The sequence below is a fragment of the Jaculus jaculus genome, chromosome 15 (genome assembly GCF_020740685.1).
Source record: "Jaculus jaculus isolate mJacJac1 chromosome 15, mJacJac1.mat.Y.cur, whole genome shotgun sequence".
Classification (NCBI taxonomy): Eukaryota; Metazoa; Chordata; class Mammalia; order Rodentia; family Dipodidae; genus Jaculus; species Jaculus jaculus.
Window position 1 is genome coordinate 53443473 of NC_059116.1, and position 9405 is coordinate 53452877.

Consider the following 9405-nt stretch of genomic DNA (forward strand, 5'->3'; position numbering starts at 1 on the left):
ATTGGTAAAAATTGTTCTAATCATAGGTGCTCATTCACCTAAACCTGTGTTTTCCCTAAAAGAAGTTGTTCAGCATGTGCCAATTAAGCATTGGTGATAAACTGCTAGAACATAACTACTGTAAGCAATAGGAATAATGGAACTTGTTCTTTATACTGGCTTATACTTCACTACTTATCCAAAGAGGTAAACAAATTATTATCTCACCATTGTGGAGGTAGAACAAGTGGGCACAAACTATATAGATAGCTCTGAGTAAGAAAAGGAAAAGTCATGGATCAAAAACACCCTTGAATTTTTCCAAGTTCTTCTGCTGAATACATGAGTCCTCCTTCATTACATTCTGGGTGTCTGAAGATAATTAGACTAACAGCATTCTAGTAGTAGTCACCACAACTTCATTTAATGTGTACTTTATATTTCATGAAGAATTTTCTTAAGTGTTACTTCATTCTCTCTGTATTTACAATCATACTGCCAGATAAGGAAGATTTAATCATTATTCCCAAAGGAGGCACTGTAGACCTTAAAGGAGAGGTGTCTTGATCAAGCTTCATAGCTCCTCAATGGAATCACTGGAAATTGAACCCAGGCCCTTTGACACAATTTGTTCTTGCCTTTCCTAGGCAAGCTCTGGTTGTCCTGTTTTTTCTTGCTCCTCCCTTTTATTAGTCTTTTTCAATCCTCTATTTCATAATGATTAATCAATGTTTTGTTGCAGTTATCATATAATCCAGTCTGGCCTTTAACTTGTTATATAGATACTAGATTTTAAATCCTTATCCCCCTGCCTCCTACTTCCTGAATACTGAGGTTACAGTCATGTCCCATCATGTTTGACTTAAACTAGTATAATTTTTAAGAACCACATCTTTAATAGAAAATATGTGAGTCTAGGTTATAACATATCAGTGTCCTATATTCTAATAAGGGCATCCCCATCAATAACTCTTGACAATAGGATTAGGGAGGTAGAGAAAGTATTGTTTTCAACTGGGCATATATAAAACAGTAAATTAGTGCTGAGTAATAAAATGTGTCTTAAGTCGCTTCACAGTTGTGTCATATAATCTGGAGAGAGTAGCAACATGTAAGCTTTTATTTCATAATATACCTGTATATATGATATGTAATACAGTCATACTCCCTGTCACCCTTCATGCTGCTGGGATGAACTTCCACACCAGACACCGTTTATGGGAGGAATGGCATTTATGTCAGGATTACAAAATTCCATAATGTTCAGAAGAAGCTGTCTCCCTTTACCAAATCCACCCAGAGATAAAGGAGCACCACACACAAGCACACTCTGGAAACCCCAGGCAGAGCTCAATCACTCTGTATACTTTAGGCTGGAATTCAGTTCTGCTCCCAATAACACCTTAGGGCTGGACACCAGGATCTACCTACAATGACACCTCCTCCGTCCAGGAGGCTGGAGATCTAAGTTACAAGCTGTAATATACTCCTGAATGGCAGGGCATGGTGGCTCATGCCCTTAGTCCCAGCACTCAGGAGGCAGAGGTAGGAGGATCACTGTGAGTTCGAGGCCACCCTGAGATTACAGAGTGCATTCAGGTTAGCATGAGCTAGAGTGAGATCCTAACTCAAAAAATCAAAAATAAACTCCTGAATGTATTGGGAGCTATCCATTCAAATTACCACGCCCCTATTTACTACTAAAATATTCTAGAAAATGAAGGGATTTGGAGATTCAGCTGATAACTAACAAAGCAGCAGCCTAGCCTTTAACTTTATTTCCTGTGTCCACAGACTTTGATCCCTACTCACCAGAGAATGTTTGGCTGAGGCTTACATCTCTCTGTAACCTTTTGTCACCAGAATTTTCCTGATGACAAACACAACTATGCTTAGGGAACAAGGAAACTAAGACTGGAGGCCTCATTTAACTGGCCAATGATTGTCTGGGGCAAGTAAAAAATGGGATTTACTCTCAGCTAATATCATGTTTATTTAGCCCTTGAGAAACAAATTATTAGTTGTGAGAAACTATGATAAGAAAATAACCTGCTTGCTGAAAAATAAAAAAGGAGAACCTTATGCTATTGCCATGGTGAGGAGAGCAAGTGTTCAGTCCCCACTCAGGAGTTGCTCCACTGGCTACTGAGCAAAGAATGAAGTGAATCTAAGGAGATAAGGGTCCATTGGGCATAGAGATTTCAAAATCCCAGAGTACAATTTGCCCAGTTATCTGGCACACAGGCTTACCCTGTGTGACCAAAGCCCCTAAGAGAACAACTTAAAGCACAAAAGATTTATTTTGGATCACAGTTTAAGAAATTTCAATCCACAGTTTATTTCATTGATTCAACACCTATATTAAGTCAGAACATCCTGGTGGTGGCAGCATGTGGTAGAAGTGACTTACTTCAGCCAGAGAGAAGAATGACCTTCAAAGGCATCCTTCTAGTGACTAATTTTCAGGTAGGCTTTACCTCCCTAAATGTCCACATTCTCCCAAGATAGCATCTCCAGTTGGGGACCAAGTGTCTCTATAGAAATTTGTTGAGAACATTTCAAATTCTAGGGTGTGCTCTGTTTACTTTGTAAAATATTGCCAGTATGGATTCCATAAAGAGGATAGAGGAAGGGTAAAGTTCATGGAACGATGAGGAAAAATCCACACAAATCTGGTTTCAACTAAGCTGTATTGCATATTGTAATTTTTCCTTAAACTGGGAATTGAGTAGAGAGAAAGTTGAACAGAGGCCTTTTCCATTGATTCCCCTCAGCTGATAAGGAGTTCCCTACTTCAGATGGTCCCCAAACCATTCATTCTGTTCACACCTTTTCCGTTCGTTCTCCTATGCTGGTGAAGGAGTTCCCACTCCATATGGTCCCTGGCCCACCCACACCATTCACATCTTTTTCCATTGATTCCCCTTTGTTGGTAAGGGGTTCCTAACTCCAGACAGCCCTCCAGCCCACTCTCACTGTTCCCATTTTTTCCATTGATTACTCTGTACTGGTAAAGTGATTCCCACTCCAGATGGCCCCCTGACCACCCACACCATTCACATCTTTCCCTAAGCTGAAACTATATACCCATTTGAATGAGGACTCGGAGACAAAAGAAGAGAAAGACTTTAAAGCCTCCAGAAAGATTATGTTTATGACATTATTAAGGACAAGTAAAGGTGAGGAGAGATGGCCCAGATAATAGATATATTGACTATTCTTTCATAATTGAGAAATAAAATATGAATTTTCCACAGAATCAGTGCTTTAAAGGACAATAGAATGGAAAACTCTCCCCATGCTTTTTCCTGACTTCACACACACAGGTTACAGAGATAGCTAATTACCTTAAACAGAAAATATCATCAGCAATTGTTGCTAGAAGTATTGCACTTCACATTGCAAAATGTATTGAGTTCCTCACCTGATAAAAGCATTTCGATGTCCAAAGCCACTAGGAAATAATTAGGGGGACAATGCTCCAGTGAAATTCTAGTGCTTTCCTTACTGTAACTAAGAGACTCCAGGTTTGTATGCTATGTACCAATGAGGCTATTATTCCAGATCTCCCTCCTGACTAAAAGAAGGAAGAAGAGAAGGAGGGAGATCCAAAGGCCCTTCATTTTTGCCTTTTTGATAGAATATGACATTTATACTTACTACTCTGCCAGATGCCTGAAATTCTCATGCCTTTACAAAATATTTTTCTATCTAGTTGAATCAGGCAGTACAGCACCAATACATCTTTTCTCTGTGACTGCCTTTCACAGCCTCTGCCTTCATGAGACTTAGATGAGGTTGGGGTGATTCATGGCACTTAAACTTCTCCAGAGCACTTTTCAATTGGAAAATTCTCCTAAACTGAATGCATCATCAGCACGGCTGTCCATGCATAAAAGAACTACAAGCAAAACAATGAGCACCATTTTTTAAAACCTACGCTTAAGCCAAGAAAAACAGTTATATCACAAAATGTTAAAAGATCTTATTTTTCAGCTTCCAGGGATCTTTCATGGAGAACAGGGCCTATCTTTGTCTTGGGGCCCTTTATTCTAGGTTTTCTAAATTACAAATAAAAGAAATAGTTTATATTCAGTTGAGCTTTTTTTGAGTTATTAACATGATATATTGTGATGTAAGTAATGCCACCTGCTTATTTATGGAGAACTGATCACCTTTCACCCACATTTATTCTCTTATTCATTTTCTGAGGAAAATGCTCAGATTTTTTTATTTTAGGTGACTTTCTCCATATTTTTATCTATTAAATAAGAAGAGAGTTATCTAAAGTGTTTTAATGAGAAGTCTTTTAAAGTCTTTTGTGAAAATGTAAGTTGTACTCAAGCAACACAAATTTATCTGCAACTTCAAATAAAACCACTTGCCTAAAGCAGGATGTGCTGGTACAGGCCTGGAGTCACAATGCTGAAAGGCTGGGGGTATGGTAGCCAATGTCAGACAGGGCTATATATGAAGTGTTAGGACACCATCTTGGAGCTCAGTCCCAGTCTTGTCTCAAAGCAAATAATTCAGTAAATACTTGCCTTTATTTTTGACTCACTGGTACCTGTGTATAATGAAAACATAGTCCCAATAACAGTCAAGAGGCACATGCCTGATTTATCTTAATGTTGTCTCAGTTTCTCCAATGTCAAATGGATCTCATAAAAGTTTTCTATCTCCATGCTACTCAAGAGGCTGAGACAGTAGTATACTGAATTCAAGGCCAGGCTTGGCAACATAGCAAGATCTCACCTCAAGAAACAGAAATGTTTCTCACCCCAAAGCTTGAAATGTTTATTCTTTTTAATTTTTTTCTTTTCTTTTCTTTCTTTCTTTCTTTTTTTTTTTTTTTGAGGAAGGAGTTTATTGAAGCTTACAGACCCAGGGGAAGTTCCATAATAGCAGAAGAAACTGGCCTGTTTTCTCAGGACCAAGCAGAGAAAGAAAAGCCAAAAGCCACATAGCACATTTTAGGAACTCCAACAAGACACATTTTGTATATCTTTAGATTGGAATTTCAAACCCATCACTGTTCCTTTAGGGCTGGACTTCCCAGTGACAGCCAAGTGGCTGCACATTCATACTACAAACTAACAAATCACTGAATATATTAGGGGCCATCTATTCAAACTACCACCTTCCACCCCTGACCCCCCATATATTCAAAACCATCATATATTGTAAATTGTATTCAGTCCACTTTCAAAGGTCCCCAACGCCTTTACCAACTTAAGATAGTTCTAAAGTTCCAAATATCCTCTGAGATTTAAGATTGTTAGGTCAGGGCACATTCAGGCCTGCTCCTGGGTGCTAGCTGTGTGACTTCCTGATGCCCTTCTGACAGTTCAAGTCCTGGTTCTGGCGAGGCACCACCCCAGTGCTGTGGATCCTACAGGTGTGCCACCCCAGCCTTTGTCTGCACTCCTGCTCCTGCAGGTCAGACAGCCACTGCCAACAGTACTCAACCCCACGTGGCACAAGGGTAGCTTCTCCAAGCTTGTCAGCTGCAAGACCTCAAAGGTGTTCACTGAGTTTGGCAGAGATAAGAATTTCCCAGTTTCTAGGCCTGATGTTTCTAATACTAAACGTTCTCTATAAGTAACAGATACTCTGAACTCATAAGCACAAGGCTCAGGTGTGTGCATTTCTCTCCATTTTTTTCTTTTTGTTTTGTCTTGAGGCAAGATCTCACTCTTGAAACACTCTATAGTCCAGGCTGGCCTGGATTCCTCCTACCTCAGCCTCTGAAGTGCTGGGATTAAAGGTGCTAGTAATCACATTCAACCTTTTTTTTGCAACTTATTTATTTATTTTTCTCAATTTTTATTAGCATTTTCCATGATTATAAAAAATATCCCAGGGTAATACCCTCCCCCCAACGTTCCTCTTTGAAATTCCATTCTCCATCATATCCCCTACCCATCTCAATCATTCTACTTACATATATACAATACCAACCTATTAAGTACCCTCCTCCCTTCCTTTTTTAAAGTACTTTTTTTATTTTTTTATTTTAACAAAAGAGAGAGAGAGAATTGGCATGCCAGGGCCTCAGCCACTGAAATCAGACTCCAGATGCTTGTACCACCTAGTGGGCATGTGTGACCTTGTGCTTGCCTCACCCTTGTGCATCTGGCTAATGTGGGATCTGGAAGGTTGAACATGGGTCCTTAGGCTTCACAGGCAAGTGCCTTAACCATTAAGATATCGCTCCAGCCCCTTTTATTTTTTTTCTTTTTCTTTTTCTTTTATTATTAATTAGATTTGTATTCAGCAAATACAGTCAGTTTGGTACCATTATTAGGCTCTTCCATGATTACCTCCACCCCTTGGCCCCTCCTTGTTGAGGTATATGGGTCATGCATAGTGGAGTTAGCCCTCAGTTATGGGTAGGATAAATGCCTGCATATCATGACCCAACATGTAGCTCTGACATGCTTTCCACCCTCTCTTCTGCAAATTTCCCTGAGCCGTGTTGGGTTCAGTTTTGGTCTGCTTCAGTGATGAGGTGTTAGGGGCCTCTGGGTCTCTGGCTCTCTGATTTGGTAGGAGTTGATTTATCTGTGTTGATCTCCTTCCCCCTTATGCAGGTATCCAGTTCACCAGGAAAACAGCACCCATGCTTGTTTCACCAATTGTTCTTAGTTTCAGCCAGGGCCCTTTTAAGGTATGATGGGGTGGCTCTCTCCTTAGGACCTACATCTACCTGAAAAAGAGAAGCAGATTCTCCAACAGACAGTAAGTTAGCACCAGGACAAATGAGATAACCCTTACTTTTTTTATAGAGAATTTAATAGGTGTAGGCCCTCTTGTAGCCCACAATTGATGGTAGCTTGATAATGGAGAGTGGGCTTATGTTTGGATATAGTTCTGACTTGTTTCCCAGCTCCAGCTATGGGTCTCATACCACCGAGGAGATCAGTTAGCCGAATCAAGAGCAATTGGTTCCCTACCATGGCTGTGTGCCACTATTACACTTGTGTGGGCATCACAACAGGTTATTTGCTGCTAAGTAGGTTAGATGCTTGAACAGATATTGGTCATTTTCCCCCAGTCGCCCATGTAGCACCTTCTGGTACTAGAGGTGCTGACTGTCTGGGGACTGACTCTCTTCCAGCTTCCAGCCATGCTATCCCATTTTACATGTCGACCACATACAGTGTCTTCAGCAGTAGAGTCTTATCACTAACCTTTGGTGGGTCATCAAGTACTCGGACAGAAATCTGTCTTTCTCTTAGGAAAACTTGTAGGTCTCTCTGATCAAAAGCTCATTGTAGATTATAGCCACATGCTGGTACTGGGAGTTGCAGGTCAGTGCCCACTAAGAAAAGGAAGAAAAAGATAACTAATATACAAGAATTAGAGAGATGAGAGAGAGAGAAAGAGAGAGAGAGAGGTGGGGGGGAAGAGGAAGGAAGGGAAGCTGTAGAAGATTAAGGATGGTCTTCATCATATCCTCTCCAGTGTCTTGTGGCTCAGTTGATCCCTCTAAATGCCTGGTGAAGGTTCAGCCATTTGTTCTGCCTTTTAGGGAGTAGAATTTTATGGTACCTACCATTGCCATTTGGGTCTAGATGTGTGTCACCCCCCCCCCCACTCCACTACCCTCCCCTCCCTCCCCATCCATCCTTATTGTCTAGTCCATGAGATGCTTGCTGGGTATGTAAGGCATCTTGGGTAGATTCAGATCAGGTGCTGTAGATGAGTGAGACTATGTGGCGATTTTTCTTCTGTGATTGGGTAAGTTCGCTGAGAATGATCTGTTCCAGGCTCAACCATTTTTCCTCAAATTTCATTGTGTCATTTTTTTTCTTACTGCTGTATAGAATTCCATTGTGTAGATATACCACATCTTAGTTATCCATTCTTCTAGTGATGGACATCTGGGTTGATTCCAGCTCTTCGCCATTACAAACTGAGCCACTACAAACATGGTTGAGCAAATCTCTCTGGACTGTGGTTTGAAGGTTTTAGGGTAGATGCCCAGTAAGGGAACTATTGGATCTGTTGATATCTCTATAGTCAGCTTTTTCAGGAGTCTCCATATTGCTTTCTAAAGTGGTTGTAACATCTTACATTCCCACCAACCAAGGATGAGTGTTCCTGCTCCTCCACATCCTCACCAGCATTTATTTTCATTTGATTTTTTGATGTTTGTTATCCTTATTGGGGTAAGGTGGAATCTCATAGTTGTTTTAATTTGCATTTCCCTGATGATTATGGATGATGAACATTTTCTTAAGTGTGTGTTTGCCATTTGTATTTCTTTTTTATTTATTTATTTATTTTTTTCACATCAGACAGGTTATGTGCCAAAGCGTAACAAGGTTTAGTGGGAGGCACACGTCATGCAAGAGCGTGAACACCCAATCATCACGCTTATGAACCGATAAAAGGATCCATTTGTATTTCTTCCTCTGTGAACTGCCTTTTCAGCTCTTTGCCCCATTTTGTGAGTGGGGTATTTGACTTTTTACTGTTTAGATTTTTTTAGTTCTTTGTGGATTCTAGAGATTAGGCCTTTGTCAGTTGGATAACGTGCAAATATTTTCTTCCATTCTGTGCGTAATCTATTGGCTTTGCTTATTGTATGCTTGTCTGTGAAGAAACTCTTCAGCTTCATGAGATCCCATTGGTTGAGTGACTATTTAAGATAGTGAGCTACTGGGGTTTTATTCAGGAAGTTTTCCCATTCCTATATCATGGAAGGTACTTCCTAAATTTTCTTCCAGTAGTATTCAAGTTTCTGGTCTTATACTGAGGCCTTTGATCCATTTGGACTTGAGTGTAGCACATGACGAAATGTGTGGATCAAGTTTCAGTTTCCTGCATGTGGTTATCCAGTTTGTCCAGAACCATTTGTTGAAGATTCTGTTTTGTTTTGTTTTGTTTTTTTTCCCCAGCCTATATTATTAAGGCTTTTGTTGAATATGAAGTAGTATAGTTGCTTGACCCAAAGTCCAGGTTCTCAAATCTATTCCATTGGTCTATACTACTGTTTTTATGCCAGTACCATGCTGTTTTCATTACTATGTCCAGCCCCTTTAAATTCTTTTTTTAAAAATTGTTTAACTCATTTATGTGTATTTGTGCACACAATGGCCACTTGCCATTGCAAATAGTCTTGTATACGTGGGTGGCTTAGGAATTAAACCTAGGCCAGCAGGCATTATAAGTGCCTTTAAACATTCAGCCATGCTCCAAGCCTTTATTTACTTTTTAAATATGTGTTTACTGAGCATAACTGTAAGTCAGGGAAAATGCAAGGCACTGGTAAAGAGATAGCCTATGTACTTACCATGTACCACTACTAAATGTGCTGTGAATTTTTGCTGATTTAATCACCTGTGCAATGGTACCTACCTTCTAACATATTGCCATGAGGTAGATCAGTAGGTAAAGCATTTGCCTCACTATCATAAG

The 9405-nt window shown here is 40.1% G+C and overlaps 1 non-coding gene across 1 annotated transcript; it reads right to left on the reverse strand.

The window, feature by feature from the left end:
• Positions 1-8276: 8276 nt before the first annotated feature.
• On the reverse strand, positions 8277-8381 carry LOC123455222. Its single transcript, XR_006633766.1, has one exon. It is a non-coding gene; the product is annotated as a small nucleolar RNA U13 (small nucleolar RNA).
• Positions 8382-9405: the final 1024 nt, after the last annotated feature.